We start from the raw sequence: 18,620 nt of genomic DNA, 5'->3' as shown, positions 1-18,620 counted from the left end.
GTCCATGGGACCTCAGGCCAAGAAATGAGAACAGATTCCCCACCAAGGATATGACCATCAGATTTCCCAACACTGGAGATAAGGAGAAGAACCGGGAACCTAGGAGAAAAAGCAGGAAAACAAAGCCACCTTACAAAGGCCTGGGAATCAACGTGTGCCCCATGCCGAGAGACAACAACCAGTGCCTTGCCTACTCCGAGGCTCAGTGATTTCCCACCTGGAATTCCACACCAAGCCAGGCTATGAATTATATATGAATGTGACATTCTCAGGTATATAACACCCAAAAGTCTTACCTCCCATGTGTAATTTGTTAGGATGCTTCCCGAAGATGTGCTCTGCCAAAATAAGGGAATAAAACACGAATAGGAGATGAGGGACAAGGAAGCCAATGCAGGAACACAATAAGAGACATCCCCAGAAGGGAGCCGAAGGCAGAGTCCCAGGAAACAGTGCACAGTAGGCCTACAGACAAGTGGAGTCTAGACAGGAGTGAGGCAGGAGATGCCATGTGAGAGCTCTTCCAGAAAAGGCAATTGTCAAAACACCAGCTGTGTTAAGGTATGGAGAGAAGATTCACATGCAAGGCTATTTGTCATAAAATTAATGCTAAGTGCAAAGAAAGTCACATTGCTAAAAGCAAGACAATTATTAAATCCAAGGAAAATACAATCTACATGCAAGAGACTTCAATCAAAATGTGCTACTAGCACACCTGTGAATCCCATTCACACAGTACCAGGTAAGCAATGAGTAAGAAATAGGGGAGGCAGAGGTGAAACAGCCTAAGCTTGTGAGAGAACACCGCCCTTCAAATACAGAGTGGATATTTCAATCTGCACTCCCTGGCTTTTTTGTACACTGTCTGAAAACTGACAAAACACTTTCACCAGTGGGTAAGCATTTCCCATTTCCCACAGCTCTGCAAACTAGGTTGTTCCCCTCTATACAAATGAGGAGACCACTTCAGGGAAAGTAAGCACCGTGATCAAACCCACACAGAACAGCAAGGTGGCAGAGAAGGGACCACGGGGACAGGGTGAGTTGGAGATTTACAATCTGGCCGATATGAGAGGAGCCAAATCCAGTTTTAGGGGCTCAGCAGTTCTCAAATTTGAGTCCCCCTGACACTCTACTTACAGGAGGTATACGAAGTCATCAAATTCATGAAAACAAAGTCAAATGATGGTTACCAGAGGTTAGTGGAAGGGAGCTAATGGGTATGGTGTTTCAGATCTGCATGATGGAAAAACTTCTGGAGATTTGTTGCACAACAAGGTGAATATATTTTACCCTACTGAAATGTAACACTCTTAAAAATGGTTAAAATGGTAAATTCTTTTTTCACCACAAAAAAAAAAAAAGTCGGCAGGAGAGCTCATTAATATACTGGTTGCTGGCCCCAGCCTAGGAGTTTCAATTCCTCTAATAAGTTACCAGGTGATACTGATGCTGCTGTCCGCAGGCTCCGCATTTTACAAACTACTGCTCCAGTTCAAAGATTCCCAGTCCTGAATGCATAGTAGCTTCACCTGAGACACCAGACTCAGTAAATGAGAACATAAAGGGTGGGAGGGGGTTGGGTAACTGGGCACAGGGTGCTTGTTCAAGCCCTCAGAGTTCTTCAGATATCTGGTCAGTTTGAGAGCTCCAGTCTCACCACACTGGCCCACATCAGTTGTGAGTTTAGTGTATGTATGACTGCTAATAGCAGGCTTGTGGCTATCCAACCATATCTTGGCTATGCCTCCATTCCCTCTCCTACAGAAGAATGTTGCCAAGAATATTAAATAGGATGGTCAACAAAAGAAACCAGGGTGGTTATTACTTTTGTGGCTGACATTACAGGAAATAAGGTCAACCCTATTTTCTTAGCTTTAAAATGGGGTCAGGTTAAAGGCTATGAAGAAACTTTTAATATTCAATCCCAGACTACTTAACAAGGCAAAAGGCTCCCGAGGAGCTCAAAACAAAGTTAAATTAAGAACCTAGTATGATTTCCACAAGTGTTTGGCAAATTTAGGATCGTTCCACAGAATGAGTAGCTAATCCCTTTACTCTCTGAATAGGTGTTGGTATTTGGAATATCCATATCATTGTAAAACCAGGTGTTGGAATCAATACTTAAACACCACCACCCCATCTAAAGAAACAAAAACTATGGTGTTTTCAGACAAAATGTGATGTAAGACTCAGAGCTGAAATTCTTGCAGAATCTACAGGGTAAACAATTTCTTTTCAAAAGAAGTTGAAAATGAAGGCAAAGGCCTAGTTCAGAAGGGTTTATTCATTCAAGAAATAGCTGAGGTCCTCCCACACAAGAGGCACAGTTGCACTGGGGGAGGAAACAGTAACTGCAGGGCACAGCCTGTCATTCAGGGAAGCGGGTGGGCCTGGCCACCAGGGAGCTTTGCCAATACTGAACAGCACCATTTTTTCCTCAAAAGCACCGCAGGGAAAGCCAAAACTGTGTTTGCTGCTAAGTTTTTCCTGCTTCCAGAACTGCATATTTGGGGAGTGTATCATGCATTACGCACAGCGATACTTTAAGCATTCTGTGTCCTGAGTCCACAGTAAATACAAAGAAACCATTGTCACTCCCTCAGAACAAAACATGACCCTCCTGACATGTCTGGGTCACATCAAAGTCTGGGTCCCAAGAGCAATCCTCCTTCATTCATTCACTTGACCAATTCTCACAACAACATTCTCAATGAGGACACACTATTAGGGAGGAAAATGGTGTCTTCTTTCTAGACAGAACTGGCTACACCTAGCAAGCAGCATTCTGCTGTGAGCCCAACCTCTGGGTCAGTCATTATGTCCTCACCACACTGACAGGTTCAAGTCAACTCCCACCACAAAAATCTTTGTTTCCCCAAAAGCTTGGAAGACTGGATCTGATTTAAACAATCAGCAAATATCTCCTGAGTGCATGCCAACCCTTGATTTGCCTGATTGTCCCAAGCATGTACCCACCAAGGGGTAACAATGCCAGTGTGAACTTCCTCGTAGCTAATGTTATCCTGAGCGTATCTGGAGGCTTTCTTCATATGGGCCGTGAAAGACCAACATACAAGGGGAATAGGCAGTAATACACATGGGTACTTCCACCAAACAGGCCTACTTTGCAGTGGTTTTGGTCTCTGCTCCTTGATTTATGATTTATACAAATGACACAGAATCCCAACACAGCAACACATGAGGGGACAGAGTGTTGACCCTCATAGGACACGTGACTTTAGATTTCCACACCTGTCAAATGAAATGGATACTCAGTCCTCTGCTGACTGGGCTGTTTTGAAGATTAGCAACTGTACCCAGAGACAGAGAGACCAGCACACATAAGTCACTGTGCTAAGTGCCCAGCAAATGTCTATTAGTTTGTTCCTCCTAGAACCCTTGAAGCTCAGTGTCTTTATTCCTATTGCACAGTTGAAGAAACTGGGGCACCGAGAGGTTAAATAATTTGTCCAAAAGCTTATGCAGTTTATAATCAAACTCAGTCTGGCACCAGGATCCATGTGCTTAATCACTCCTTTATTCTGCCTCCTTGACACATTTTTCACATCAAACAAGAGAATACACCTGGAAATGCATTGCAAACCATAAAAAGATGCATTAATAATAATTATAATAATTAGGCTACCTTCCTGCACCCACTGACTCTCCTGGTAACTACCTTGATTTTCCTTTGGAGGGAACCATTCCTCACTGCCCATCGACCTGTGCTTCATCTCCAACTGAAGTTGTGATGATCTCAGGTTCTAGGGCTGAAGCATGTGAACTAAGCAATACAGTCCCAACAGGCCCACAACCCTCGCCAGGGTGACTGGCCCAGCACTAGGCACATGGCCAGTAGGGCCAAGAATGTCGCTTATGTAGTAACTTGGATGATCGCTCAATATTGTGGACTGGAGGCTGGTGGGGATCTCCATTTGCAGCCTACTGACACACAACTAGAATGTGTCCTCATGACATTATTTGGATTCCCAGTCATATGTATCCTGAAGGCAGCCCCATCTCTGGGCTTTCAGTTAACTTGTGCTGACACATTTTCACTAAAGAGTTTGACTTGGGTTTTCAGTCACTTGCACCCAACAGAATATGATTTTACTCTATCAGGCTACCTTTATCTGTACTTCAGTACTTTCCCCATCCTTGAAAATAAAATGGAAAGACTGAAGAAGTTTTAATTAGATAGCCTTGACAAAACACTTCTGAGGCTGGAGTTCTTGACAAGAACTTTACATGTTACAAGATTCATCAAAAACAAGATTCATTTTCTCAAATGTTACAGGACAATGAAGCCGATCACCAAATTTGAGAAAACTTTTTCACCATAAAGGGTAAGCCTGCAGTTTCCAACTTTGCAAGGAAAAACAACCATAAACTGTGACATTTATTTTCTGTCTTCTCAATTCTCATTTTACCTCTAAATCAAAGCCACCTTTTTTTAAAGATTTTAATTATTTATTTATTTGAGAGATAGTGTTACAGACAGACAGACAGACAGGTTTTCCATCTACTGGTTCACTCCCCAAATGGCTGCAACAGCCAGAACTAGGCCAATCCAAAGCCCAGAGCCAGGAGCTTCTTCTGAGTCTCCTTCGTGGGCTGCAGGGGCCCAAGCACTTGGATCATCTTCTACTGCTTTCCCAGGCCAAAGCAGCGAGCTGAATTGGAAGAGGAGCAGCCAGGACTTGAATTGGGACCCATATGGGATGTTAGCACCACAGGCAGTGGCTTTACCCACTAGGCTGCATCACAGCCCCAATCAAAGTCATTTTTAAAACATCTTAGAACTTGGCCGGCGCAGCAGCTCAATAGGCTAATCCTCCACCTTGCGGCACCAGCACACGGGGTTCTAGTCCCAGTCGGGGCGCCGGATTCTGTCCCAGTGGCTCCTTTCCCTGTACAGCTATCTGCTGTGGCTCGGGAAGGCAGTGGAGGATGGCCCAAGTGCTTGGGCCCTGCACCCACATGGGAGTCCAGGATAAGCACCTGGCTCCTGGTTTCGGATCAGCGTGGTGCACCGGTGGCTGCAGCAGCCATTGGAGGGTGAACCAACGGCAAAGGAAGACCTTTCTCTCTGTCTCTCTCTGTCCACTCTGCCGGTCAAAAAAGAAAAAAAAAAAAATCTTAGAACTTAAGAAGTAAGAGGTGGCATTGTGAGATAACAGGTAAAGCCAAGGCTTGTGATGCTGCCATTACATATGGGCACTGGATACTGACTTGGCTGCTCCATTTCCAATCCAGCTCCCTGCTAATGGCCTGGAAAAAGCAGTAGAAGATGGCCCAAGTGTTAAGGCCCCTGCCACCCACATGGCAGTCTAGGATGAAGCTTCTGGCTTCAGCCTCATTCAGCCCTGGTTCATATGGCCATCTGGAGAGTAAACCAGCATATGGAAGATCTCTCTGTCTCTGTCTCTCCCTCTATATATATAACTTTCAAATACTATAAACAACCAGGTAGGATCTTCAAGAAGTTCATGGAAATATCTATTATTAAAAACTATGCATGAGCTCTGGCCAGTGCAACTATTTGGGGAGTGAACCAGCAGATGGTTCACTCTGCCTGCCTCCCTCCCTCCCTCCCTCCCTCCCTCCCTTCCTGGCTTCCTGGCTTCCTCCCTCCCTCCCTCTGCCTCTCTGTAACTCTGCCTTTCAAATAAATAAATAAATCTCTTTAAGAAAAAAACTGTGCATGGATTTCAATTTTTTGCTCCACAAAAAGTTATCTTTTAATTCTATTTTTCTGTGACATATCCTTGGAAATGTCCAATCTCACTTCCTAAAAGACCTCTGGGGCTACAAGAAAGCACTGCAGCTTTTATGGTTTATGATGGGTCACTGATGTGATCTGATTGTGTTTCTTGTTTTCAGCAAGTCTGGGGTGGTAAATGGGCAGTCACACAAGTCCCAATGTACACCTATAAACCATTTATAAGCACATATGAAAATGCTGCCTGGGTTAAAAAGATGTCAAAAACATGTTTCAAATTCCTTAGAGAAAGGTAAAAAAAATTTCCATATTTTCTTTGTTCATTGCAATGTCCCCTATAGTCTCCTACAAACTTGTATAACCTTGAGTAAGCAAACAGATAAGCATACCAACAGAGATTAATTTGTTACGCCACATTCCAACTGTATTATCTTGGTTTGCTGTTCTTTCTGTTATTATTTATTACTAAAGCAGCATAAGATTAGAGGTCACTTGGCTTGCTGTGATAAGCACTTCAAAGTTCATCAGCCTTTCTCCAGACATAGCTGTCTCAAACAGTCTGCTGCTACCACATGCAGACATTCGTGACATTTAAGACCCTAATAATCTGTGTGTATGGGGCCGGCACTGCAGCGTAGTGGGTAAAGCTGCCATCTGCAGTGCCAGCATCCCACATGGGTGCTGGTTCGAGTCCTGGCTACTCCTCTTCCGATCCAGCTCTCTGCTATGGCCTGGGAAAGCAGTGGAAAATGGCCCAAGGACCATGTGGGAGACCCGGAGGAAGCTCCTGGCTCCTGGCTTTGGATTGGCGCAGCTCCAGGCATTGCAGTCAATCAGGGAGTGAACCAGTGGATGGAAGACCTCGCTCTCTCTCTGCCTCTGCCTCTCTGCAGCTTTGCCTTTCAAATAAATAAATAAATCTATTAAAAAAAAATCTGTGTGTATCATACTCCATATGCCTCCTGACTGAAGTCATTAGATTATATAGGACACATATTTGTCAAATTTATAAAATTAAGAAAAATAGCCATAATATGCATCTTAAATGCAGGATTTGGTAATTCTTCCATATGATAGTTCTGTTTGATTCACAGAAAGCATAATCCTAGAGTGGGCCTTCAAATCCATAGGAGCCTCCTGCAAATTGTATAAAAGGAAGAACCTTATCTGATCATCACCATCTTATGCCTGAAATGCAACAGCCACTCTGTAAATACCTGCTGGATGGATAGATGAATGCATGAATGTATGAATGCACTGAGACTAAACTTAATGGGCTCAGATTTCTGCATGACTGTAGAGATTATGATTACTATACCCTTGCTCTTGGGAAGTAAAGCAGGAAATGACAACATTTTTTTGGTCAGGGTAAATATTTCAGGTTTTGTTAAATATTTTATGACTTGTGGACCATATGGTCACTGTTGCAATAACTCAACCCGAGTCTCTTTCGCAACTATTCAACTCCATTGTTACAGCACAATATGTAAACAAAGGAACATTTTGTTTGAATAAAATTTTATTTACAAAAACATAATTTGGCCATAAAACCAACCAAATTTCATGGGGGAGCACTTTCTTATAATGAACCATCTATTCCCAACAGACTGGAAATTTGTAGACTTGCTCGATTCAGCCAGACATGTTTTGTCCAACCAAAATTTGGGCAGGGGATATATACTCAATCTCCACAGTGCCCATTATTCCTGAGTAACCCATGCCAATTCAGTCATGTTACCAGCCTTAGCCATGTAAGCCTCTAAGATTATATCCCTGGATTCTAGAGTATAACTGGGATGTGGCCCACTCCTGTGAATCTGTAACCACAAGACAAGCTCCTCAGATGTAAGACCACAATTTTCACCTAAGACCTAATATCAACATCTAATGAACTTTATTTTCTGATGGTCTGTCATTTGATATGTTCTGCAGAGTCTCCCTGGAGAAGCTGTAGATAGAGTAGTAATGACAGAGAAAAAGGTATAGAAAAGCAGTGCCCATAGGGAACAGAGTCAAAAGGGACAATGGTGAGTCACAAGAAGAATAACTTCAAAGGACTGAAGAAACCACACAGGCCTTGAAGTGTGTTCCAATCTCCTAGCTGTAGTTTGGACCCCTTCATGTCACAGCAGAAGGGAGCCTGAGGTTGGACAACTTGGAACTACCTCCACTCTAACTATGATGGGATAAAACCTTATTTAATCTCCATTTATGCTGGAGGCACTCTCAATGGACAAACCCACCGAAAATAACCTGCATCTCATAGAATAACTTACTGTATTCTCATACAATGGAACTCTCCATAGCAATGAAAGTGAACAAATCTTGGGGATGGCATTGTGGCATAGTGGGTTCAGGCACCCTCTATGACAGCATCCCATAACAAGAGTGCAGGTTTGAGTCCCAGCTGCTCTGCTTCCAATCTAGCTACCTACTGATATGTCTGGGAAAGCAGAAGAAGATGGCCCGGATACTTGGGTCCCTGCCACCCACATGAGAGATCGATCCATATGGACTTCTGGGCTTCTGGCTTCAGCCCAGCATTGCCCTGGCCACTGCAGACATCTGGGTTATGGACCAACAGAAGGAAGATTTTTTTCTCTTTCTCCATCTCTCCCTCTCTTTGGCCTATCAAATAATTAAAATAAAACTTTTTAAAAAGAAGATGAATGATATGTAACTATATGCAACAATATGGAGGCATCTCTGTTGAACAAGAAGCAGGCAGAAAAGAGTACAATCTGCATTATGTAACAGGAAACTTCAAACAAACCTGCAGAAAAATCGAATTAAAGATAAGTTTAGGGGGCTGGTGCAGTGGCGTAGCAGGTAAAGCCACCACCTGCAGTGCCGCCATTCCATATGGGCGCCAGTTCAAGACCCATATGCTCCACTTTTGATCCAGCTCTCTGCTATGGCCTAGGAAAGCAGTAGAAGATGGCCCAAGTCCTTGGGCCCTTGCATCCGTGTGGGAGACCTGGAAAAAGCTCCTGGCTCCTGACTTTGGATTGGAACAGCTCCAGCTGCTGCAGCCAAATGAGAGTGAACTAGCGGATGGATGACCTCTCTCTCCCTCCCTCTCTCTCTCTCTCTGCCTCTCCTTCTCTCTGTGTGTAACTGTGACTTTCAAGTAAAATAAATAAATCTTTAAAAAAAAAAGATAAGTTTAGGGGCCAGTGCTGTGGCACCATAGGTTAAGCTTCCACCTGCAGCACCAGCATACCACATGGGTGCTGGTTCATGTCTTGACTGCTCCTCTTCTGATCCAGCTCTCTGCTTATGGACTGAGAAAGCAGTAGAAGATGGCCCAAGTGCTTGGGCCCCTGCCACCCATGTGGGAGACCCAGAAGACACTTCGAGCTCCTGGCTTCAGATTGGTCCAGCTCTGGCCATTGCAGCCATTTGGGGAGTGAACCAGTGGGTGGAGGACCTTTCTCTTTCTCGCCCTTTCTTTGTAACTCTGTCTATCAAATAAATAATAAATCTTGAAAAAAGTAAGTTTGTTTTGATGCAAAAAATTTTTGCAACCTTTTTTTTTTTCCTAATACACATTTCCCATGAACATTTTGGAAACCCCTTGTATTACACACACACACACACACAAAGAAAAGCTAAGAAAGCTAATTTATGCTGCTAGATGTCAAGAGAGTAGTTATACACAGAAAGGGGCAGCGTGTAGGGAGAGGCATGAGGCTGTGAAGACAATGTTCCACCATGTTCTTACTCTGGGTTCTGGATCCATGGGTGTGTACTGCAAAATTATATCGAGTTACACTCTGTACATATGTGCAACTTCAACAGACAGTTCTTAAAAATTACTCCATATCTAAGGGTTGACATTGTGGTACAGTGGGTTAAGCCACTGCCTGGGACACCAGCATTCCATTCGCGTGCCAGCTCGAGACCCGGCTGCTCCACCTCTGATCCAGTTTCCTGACAATTCACCTAGGCAGGCAAAGATGGCCTGAGTGCTTGGGTCCCTGCCACTCATATGGGACATCCGTATGGAGTTCAAGGCTCCTGGCTTCATCCCAGCCCAGTGCTGACTGTTGCAACCATTTGTGGAATGAATCAGCAGATGAAAGATTCTCTCTCCCCCTCTCCTTCTCTATAACTCGTTCAAATAAATAATTCATTTTTTGAAAAAACTAACCCACATCTAAGTGGTCTGAGGGCCTGCTGAGGCCCAGACGCCTTCCCTTCATTCCTCTTCCAAATTGCCTTTTGCCTCATGTGAATACCCACTTACTCCTCCCCGTCTTCCCAAAGCATAACCATACCGAGGCCAAACCTGATGATTCCAAGCTACATCTGACCCCAGACATAGTTCATCTGAACGTATCTTTCCAAGAACCTTTACTGCTATTACTAACCTTTTACTCTAAATCAGAAATGAGAGTGCAAGAAGTTATCATTGCCCTAAATGGCTTTAGTAAAATAGACTTCCCTTAAAATATACTCTCCATTGCAATTCTAGTTCATAAACATCTATAAAGAAATGCTTAGATACATAAGGACCACCTGAGATGGGGCTGTATATAAGCTCTAACTGAGAGTAGAATACAGAATAGTTAACAGCCACCATGCAAGGACTGCAGATAAGTTTGTGTCATTGGCCATAATGGGCAAGCATCTTCAACAATCATCTTAATTGAGCACATCTTTTAGGTTTCACATAAAGTTTCAATTTAGGTAATCAAGTTACAAGGATGGGAATCATTTTTAATCTCTCTAATACTGATTTTAATACACTAACCACAACTTCATTTGATCAGTCATATTCTTTCCACATTCTCCAACAAGTTTAGGTTTAAAAAAATCAATTAAGAGGCCGGTGCTGTGGCATATCTGGTAAAGCCACCGCCTGCAGTGCCAGAATCCCATAAAGGCACAGGTTAAATTCCAGGCTGCTCCACTTCTGATCAAGCTCTCTGCTATGGCCTGGGAAAGCAGTGGAAGACGGACCAAGTCCTTGGGCCCCTGCACCCACGTGGGAGACCCAGAAGAGGCTCCTGGCTTTGGATCAGCACAGCTCCAGCCGTTGTAGCCACTGGCCATTTTGGGAGTGAACCAACAGGAAGACCTTTCTCTCTCTCTCTCTCTCTCTCTCTCTGCCTTACAAATAAATAAATAAATCTTTTAAAAAATCAATTAAGTCCTCTGATCACATTAGATCACATAGACTATTCTATTTGTGAATGCTGACCAGGAAGAAGGCAAGAATGGTAATTGGATCCAGTGCTATAACCATAAACCATTAGCTACAGGGGATGGTACAGCTTACAGCACTGAGTGAAGGAAGTCCAGGAATCCTCTTTAAAAAAAAAAAAAAAAAGATTTACTTATTGATTTTGAAAGGCAGAGGTACAAAGAGAGAGGGAGAGACAGAACGTTTCCACCTGCTGGTTCATTCTCCAGATGGCCACAATGGCCAGGGATGGGCCAGGAGCCAGGAGCTTCATCCAGGCCTCCCACAAGGGTAGCAGGGGCCCAAGCATTTGGGTCATCTTCTGCTGTTTCTCCCTGGTGCATTAGCAGGGAGATTGATTGGAAGTGTAGTATCCGGAACAGGAATCAGCACCAATACGGAATGCCCAGCTCACAGGCAGCAGCTTTACCCTCTACACCAAACATCAGCCTCAGGAATCCCTCTTTCAAACAAAGAATACACAGAGTGCAAATTCTACATCTTCATGTTCAGACAGCTCTCATATCAAACAAATTCACACTGCTTAGCTACCCATTAGATCAATCACTATTTAGAAGCATTTTAATCTGACTTTATTTCTATCAACTCTGAAGGGAGCACAACTCAAAGTTATATACTTCAATTGAAAATTCTGGTTAATTAAAGGATTCTGTGTCACCAGAGTTTATGAATGTTCTAAAATGTCTCTCAAGGGAGAATATCTTTATTTTTAGCAGCTATATTCCCAAGAATTTAGAAGAAAATGTCATGATGTCTGCAACTAACTTTCACACGTTTCAGGAAAAAAAAAAATGTACAAACCTACACACACATTGAAAATGTGGCAAAATGCTAACAAATCTTAACTTTTCAGAGTGAGTACACAGGAACTCATTGTACATTCTTTTAACTCTTCAGAGTGTTTAAAAACTGTTATATAAAAAAGAAATCTTTACTCACCTTTCCAGTGTGGGTGGCTGTTCTCTTTGTCCTAATCAAAAGTCTGTTAAATATGCCCAAAGGCACATTCAGGAATCACTCATGCTGCCTTCACCCTGCAACAATAAGCAGAACAACATGTTATCACCAAGGAGTTTTATTAACTTAATGCTATTCAGTTGAAAAATGTTCTTAATATATAGCAAGCCTCTAGATTAAAATATTGCTATAATTCTTTTTTTAATAGGGAGAAAAATGAAAAGAAGAAAAACCACCCCACTACATATTGACCGTGGGGAACCGTCACAGCCCCACCCTATTTAGGAACTTCTAGAACAAAGAAAACTCCATGTAAATGTCTTTTTTTTTTTTTAATTTGCAGCTTTACTTAAGTATGATTGACAAATAAAACTGCAAATATTTACGGTGTCCAAAATGATGTTTTTGATATACAAAGGCATTCCAAAAACTCTGTAGGAAATGGAACTAAAAAGATAGGTTAAATTCGATGCAGGAGCCTGTGTTACAGCATAGTGGGTTAAGTTGCCACCTGCAATGCTGGCATCCCATAAAGGAACAGCAGTTAGAGTCCTGGCTACTGTGCCTCCAATCTAGTTTCCTGCTAATATGCCTGGGAAAGCAGCGGAAGATGGTCCAAGTACTTGGGACCCTGCCCCCAACATCGGGGACCCAGATGGAGTTCCTGGCTACTGGCTTCAGCCTGGCTCAGCCCCAAACCTTGCAGACATTGGGGGAGCAAACCAATGGATGGAAACACACATGTGTGCACACTCTCTCTGTTCACTCTGCCTTTCAAATAAATAAATCTTTTTTTTAAAACTGATGCAAAAAAATTTGAGATCTATGTGTAGGTTTTGCATAATACACATTTTCCATGATCTTTCTGAGGAACCATCATATGTATATGCTGTTCAATGATTAGCACAATCAAGCTCATTAATATATCCTTCGCCTCACACAGTCACCTCCAGTTTTGTGGTAAGAACAGTTGAATTCTACTCTGTCTGCAAATTACAAATATACAACACATAATTATTATTAAACACAGTCACTTCAGTGTACATTGGGTCTCCCATACATTAGGTCTTCATGTTCTTCACTCTGACTGAATTTCTGAGACCATGCTTTGAAGGCATCCACATGCACTCATACAACCCCATCAGAATTCCTGAATGTTCTTTCAGGCAAAGATCCAATCTAAGGTACATTCAACCACAATATCTACACATTGCCCAGCAACATGGCATCCTGGTCTAGCCTAACAGTCACATCCATACCACCACTCCCACGCCTTTCACTTTGCCATGATCTGTGACATTTGGTGCTCCCCACAGCCCTGTGAGGCGAGAAGACTTTCCTGATGCCATTTTCCAGAGAAGGCAGCAAAGTTCTGAGATGCTGTATGACAAGGATATTCAATAAGCAAACACCAGAAATACTGCTTAAGTCTCTGACCTAAGCTCAGAGTTGTCTCACTCTACAGATCCTCCTCACCACCCCCTCACCTGCAATAGGATGCTCTCCTAAAAACCAAGCCCAGAGCCAAATGGCCAAAGACATCCTCATGTGGAGGATGAGAGCTGTGCCATTGATTCCCTGAGTATATATATTCATAATCATTCTTAATAGTGCCATTAGTGCTACACTCATTATTACCAATTACTGTAATTACTGTTGGTAATTATACTTCCCTTGTAGACACAATAACCCTTCACATATTTTTGGCATTTCATATGTGTGCACTTCACTTTTTCCCCTTCTCAAAAGGGCACTCTGTTGGCAAAATGAAATAAAATAGGCATTACATTGCTCCCCTGGTAATTTTTACCTTCACCATAATAAAAGGCAGTTATCATTTGCTGTTGAAGATTTTCCTTTCATTTTTTACAAAATGTAAACCACAACAGAATTCAATGGTACAGACACAAATCCGTATGGGAGCAGCATCAAAAATAGAGTTGAGGATACATGAGCTATTTCCCCATGCGGGCCTGATATGCCCCTTCATCTGCTCATCACCAAAATTCTGTACCCACACAAGGCTGGGGCTATTGATGTTGAACTTGTCCAGCGCTGGCATACAAAACCCCCAGGAATGCCAATCCAGGACCCTCATGCATTTGGCTTTCAGTCCTGTCTTCTCCACTTGTTAGCTTGATTAATATCGAAAGAACATCTCTGTGCTGCTCCCTCACCTGAGGGTTGGAACATCTGCTCACAGGAATGCTGGGGATCCACAAAGGAGAAAGACCATGACTCACTGCCTCACACACGGGAGCACTTACACCCCCAGGAATACTAACCAAGGAGTTATGCCAAGAGCTACACAAAACTAAAAGAAAAAAAAAACAAGATCTACTGCTCAGAAACTTCAATTTCACTTAAAGATTTTTATGTAGGAGGAGTAAGTAAATGAATCAATAATTTAGAAGTTGTTAATATTGAAACAAATATATATTATGGAGTAGACTGAAATTATTGCATGCATTTTTTAAGTTAAATCTCTTATCCTTACTTGTGCAGACCATTTCCAGCTTTGCTCTTAAATTTAGGGGTAAGAACAGAGGGGTGAACCTTCTGACTTTAAAAAGATGGTCTTGGGGGTCTGGCTGTGGCGTAGTGGGTAAAGCCACTGCCTGCAGTGCGGGCATCCCACATGGGCACCAGTTCTAGTCCCAGCTGCTCCACTTCTGATCCAGCTGTCTGCTATGGCCCGGGAGGGCAGTAGAAGATGGCCCAAGTCCCTGTACCCACATGGGAGAGCTGGAAGAAGCTCCTGGCTCCTGGCTTCAGATTGGAGCAGCTCTGGCCACTGCAGCCATTTGGGGAGTGAAGATGGAAGACCTCTCTCTTTCTCTGCCTCTGTGTCTCTAACTCTGCCTTTCAAATAAATAAATCTTTTTTTTTAAGATTTTATTTATTTTTATTTGAGAGGTAGAGTTACAGACAGAGAGGAAAAGACAGAGAGAAAGGTCTTCCTTCCGTTGGTTCACTCCCCAAATGGCCACCATGGCTGGCGCAGCGCCGATCCGAAGCCAGGAGCCAGGTGCTTCCTCCTGGTCTCCCATGCAGGTGCAGGGCCCAAGCACTTGGGCCATCCTCCACTGCACTCCAGGGCCACAGCAGAGAGCTGGACTGGAAAAGGAGCAACCAGGATAGAATCCCGCACCCCAACCAGGACTAGAACCTGGGGTGCCGGCACTGCAGGCAGAGGATTGGCCAAGTGAGTCGCAGCACCGGCCCAAATAAATAAATCTTTAAAAGATTTTAAAAATAAAAATAAAGATGGTCTTGGAAGAAAATGTGAGGCTATCAGGGATTTTAAATTTTTTTATTTACATAAGGTAAACAGATTTCATATATGCAGATTTCAGAGTGTAACAATACTTACCTACTCCATTCTCCCTCCCGCCCATGCTCCCACTCTCCTTCTTCCTTCCTTATTGTAATTTTTATAATTACATACTTTGAGTTTATTTTATAATCACAAGCTTATGCCTCCAACAAATAAAGAATATACTGGGGCTGGCGCTGTGGCATAGCACGCAAAGTTACAGCCTGCAGTGCTGGCATCCCATATGGGCGCCAGTTCGAGTCCCAGCTGTTCCAATTCCAGTCCAGCTCTCTGCTTTGGCCTGGAAAAGCAGTGGAAGACGGCACAAGTCCTTGGGCTCCTGCACCCCTGTGGGAGACTCAGAAGAAGCTCCTGGATCCTGCCTTCGGATCGGCACAGCTCCAGCCATTGAAGCCAACTGGGGAGTGAACCAGTCAATGGAAGACCTCTCTGTCTCTCTTCCTCTTGTTCTTTTTCTGTGTACTCTGACTTTCAAATAAATAAATATTTAAGAATGCACCAGGGGCCAGCGCTGTGTCACAGTAGGTTAATCCTCCACCTGCGGTGCTGGCATCCCAAATGGGTACTGGTTCTAGCCCTGGCTGCTCCTCTTCCAATCCAGCTCTCAGCTATGGACTGGGAAAGCAATAGAAGATGGCCCAAGTGTTTGGGCCCCTGAGCCCATGTAGGAGACTGGGAAGAAGCACCTGACTCCCATCTTCAGATCGGTGCAGCTCCAGCTGTTGTGGCCATTTGGGGAGTGAACCAGTGGATGGAAGACCTTTCTCTCTGTCTCTCCCTCTCACTGTAACTCTACCTCTCAAATAAATTAAAAAAAAAAAAAAAGGTCAGCATTTTTTAAAAAAATAAAAAGAATGTACTAAGTAGTAAGTAGAAAAACACTGTTCCTCAAGAATATAGACAAGGGCTATAAACAAATCTCAAAATGTCAATTTCACTCATATACATTACATTCTTTTTTGTGCTCTGTATATTAACTACCACAAATCAGGGAAAACATATTTGCCTTTTTGAGAGCAGGGATTTTAATGTAAAAATGGCCCACATTCTGAAGAATTCTCTTTAAAATCAGAAGTAGCAGGTTTTTGCAAGCTCTAGGTAGGCAGATGAAGTCTAGGATTAGGTCAGATCCTCTCTAGACCATGTTTTCTGGTACAAATGTCACTGAAGGTCCTTCCTCATCCTGTCCCACCCACTCCCCAGTCTGCCTTGGACACACTCCTGTCAGGCAGGCTGCTGCCACCGAGGTGCCCAAATCGAGATCACTGAAATTTCCTCTGTTCCACACTGACTGGTAACACATTCAGTATTCACAATAATTCTCACTGAAATGGATATCGGCCTCACTACAAAATACATTTGAAAGTGCCTACTCTTGGAGGCCAGCTTCCATGAGGAACCCCCATGATCCCCTCCCTCTGTGACTAGGCCCCTCCCATGCTCACCAGGTCGAAATGATGGAGTGGCACTTTTGTCTTGGGAGGGAAGCTGTCTGCCAGACATGAGGACACTCGAGATGCTCCACAGAGAGGTCCACGTGGTCAGGAACTGAGGCCTCCCGCACCAGTCCTATGAGTGAGCCCCCGTGGGGGCATATCTGGTAGCCCTAGCAACCCTTTCAGATCTTTCATGGCTGCTTCAGTGGATGTGTTCACCACAACCTCATGTAAGACCTCAAGTCTGAACTCCCCGGCTAAACTGCTCCCAAATCCCTGACCCACACACAGAAGCTGTGTGAGATAAGAGATGTGTCTTACTGTTTTAAGTCGCTGAGTTATGAGTTCATTTGTCATACAATGATAATATAATAACGTGTCAGCTTAAAGAATCGTAACTAAAAGGAATTTCATTTACCTAACACGCAGTTAATTTGTGATTGCATCACCCCCACCCCACACCAACATTCATCACCAGCTTGAATTTTCAGTTGTTCTCTTGCTCTTTTTTAGGGTTTTACCACATCCGTATTCTCAATATGTTACATTTTGCCTGGTTTTGAACCTAATATAAATGAAACCACATAGTAAGAGTATATACAGATTACAAATTTTTTTGTACCAAAGTAATCTCTTAATTCCATTTTCCACAAGCTTTCTGATGTGCCCACATTTGTATTCTTCTAAGATGTGCCTCTTAAGATTCTGATATTCATCCCTTTTGACTCATGTAGTCGTAGTTCATGCATTTTTTTTTCAACACAATACAGTTCTCACTGCATGAACACACCCACAATTTATTGCTCTGTTCTACTGCTCAGGATCCTCTGGGGATTTTTTTAGCTTTTCATTATTTTGAATAATGTTGCCATTTACATTCTAGTGCTTGTCCTAGTGCACATAGAGAAAAGTTTCTGCAGGATATACACTTCGGAAAGGAGAGTCAGCCTTGAGATGGCAAATGATCCACTCCTCTAAGGAATGCCAAATTGTTTTCCAAAGTGGTTGTATACAATTGACTCTTTAGCCGCCTTTCCAGTCTCTCTCCAAATAAGAGGCCTGCTTGTTTTGCTAATTGCCAGGAAAGCTTTCAACCGACAAAAGGGAATGCTTTTCCTATTTGCAGCATCACTACTGCAAATAAATAGTACTCCAAAACACTGACCCAGACAGCTGGAACATATTAGTCACAGGACATCAGTACAGACTTCAGAATAATGATGAGACCCAGCCAGCACCATCCACTGCCCAGGGGAACAAGACAAATGTGATTTCTAGGCCTACGATAAATTCAGAGACTGCTTTCTTTCTGGTAGTTTCACAGATGATAGTCCTACCTTACTGCTGGCTCTTGAAGGTTTTTTTAAAAAAAAAAAAAAAAAAAAAAAACTCACACACAACCCAAATTCAAGATTAAAGCAAGAGAGCTAAGTCATTTCCATGAGATAATGTTTGTTTTTGTTTTAAACAGAGAGCTGTTTGTTTTCATGTTTCATTTTTAAGATGGAATTGTCATTTAACATACTGAATTTTATTTGTGGGAATGCTGCAAAAAATTCCCAAGTATTTTCTTTCCAAAATGTCCTTTGCAGATGTCCTTAATCCAACTTCTTAGGAGGTCACCGCTAATTTTTATGATAATTCAATCTGTGTTTCTAGTGAAAATGTGACAGCAAATGTTTTTATTGGCACTAAATACAAACAATGAGCAATTCTTCCAATATGCACAGGAAGGAAAGAAGAAATACTACCTCAAAGAGGCTCATACCATCTAATGGAAAGAAAAACAAGCATACCAAAGTAGCACAAAGCTAGGTCATTTGAACTCAACCTCTTGACAGTTCTTGTTTGTCGCTTAAAGTCACTTATCTCTCTGATATAGGAAACGTTATTAAACCCATTTTGCAGATGGAGAAAACTGAAACCTAAAAAGCATTAAGTTGTGCACAGTTACAC

General features: G+C 42.9%; 1 protein-coding gene across 7 annotated transcripts in view; it reads right to left on the bottom strand.

Moving 5' to 3' along the window:
* Positions 1-18,620, bottom strand: part of SGMS1 (sphingomyelin synthase 1) — a 465,134-nt gene that overhangs the window by 291,760 nt on the left and 154,754 nt on the right. For all 7 annotated transcript variants that reach the window (XM_062215295.1, XM_062215298.1, XM_062215297.1 and 4 more), the window contains one exon: positions 11,874-11,968. The gene's annotated coding sequence lies outside the window, so the exon portion shown is untranslated. The remainder of the gene's footprint in view (positions 1-11,873; positions 11,969-18,620) is intronic.

This window comes from Lepus europaeus, chromosome 17 (assembly GCF_033115175.1).
Source record: "Lepus europaeus isolate LE1 chromosome 17, mLepTim1.pri, whole genome shotgun sequence".
In the NCBI taxonomy this organism is placed as follows: Eukaryota; Metazoa; Chordata; class Mammalia; order Lagomorpha; family Leporidae; genus Lepus; species Lepus europaeus.
This window is presented reverse-complemented; position numbering and strand designations above follow the sequence as displayed.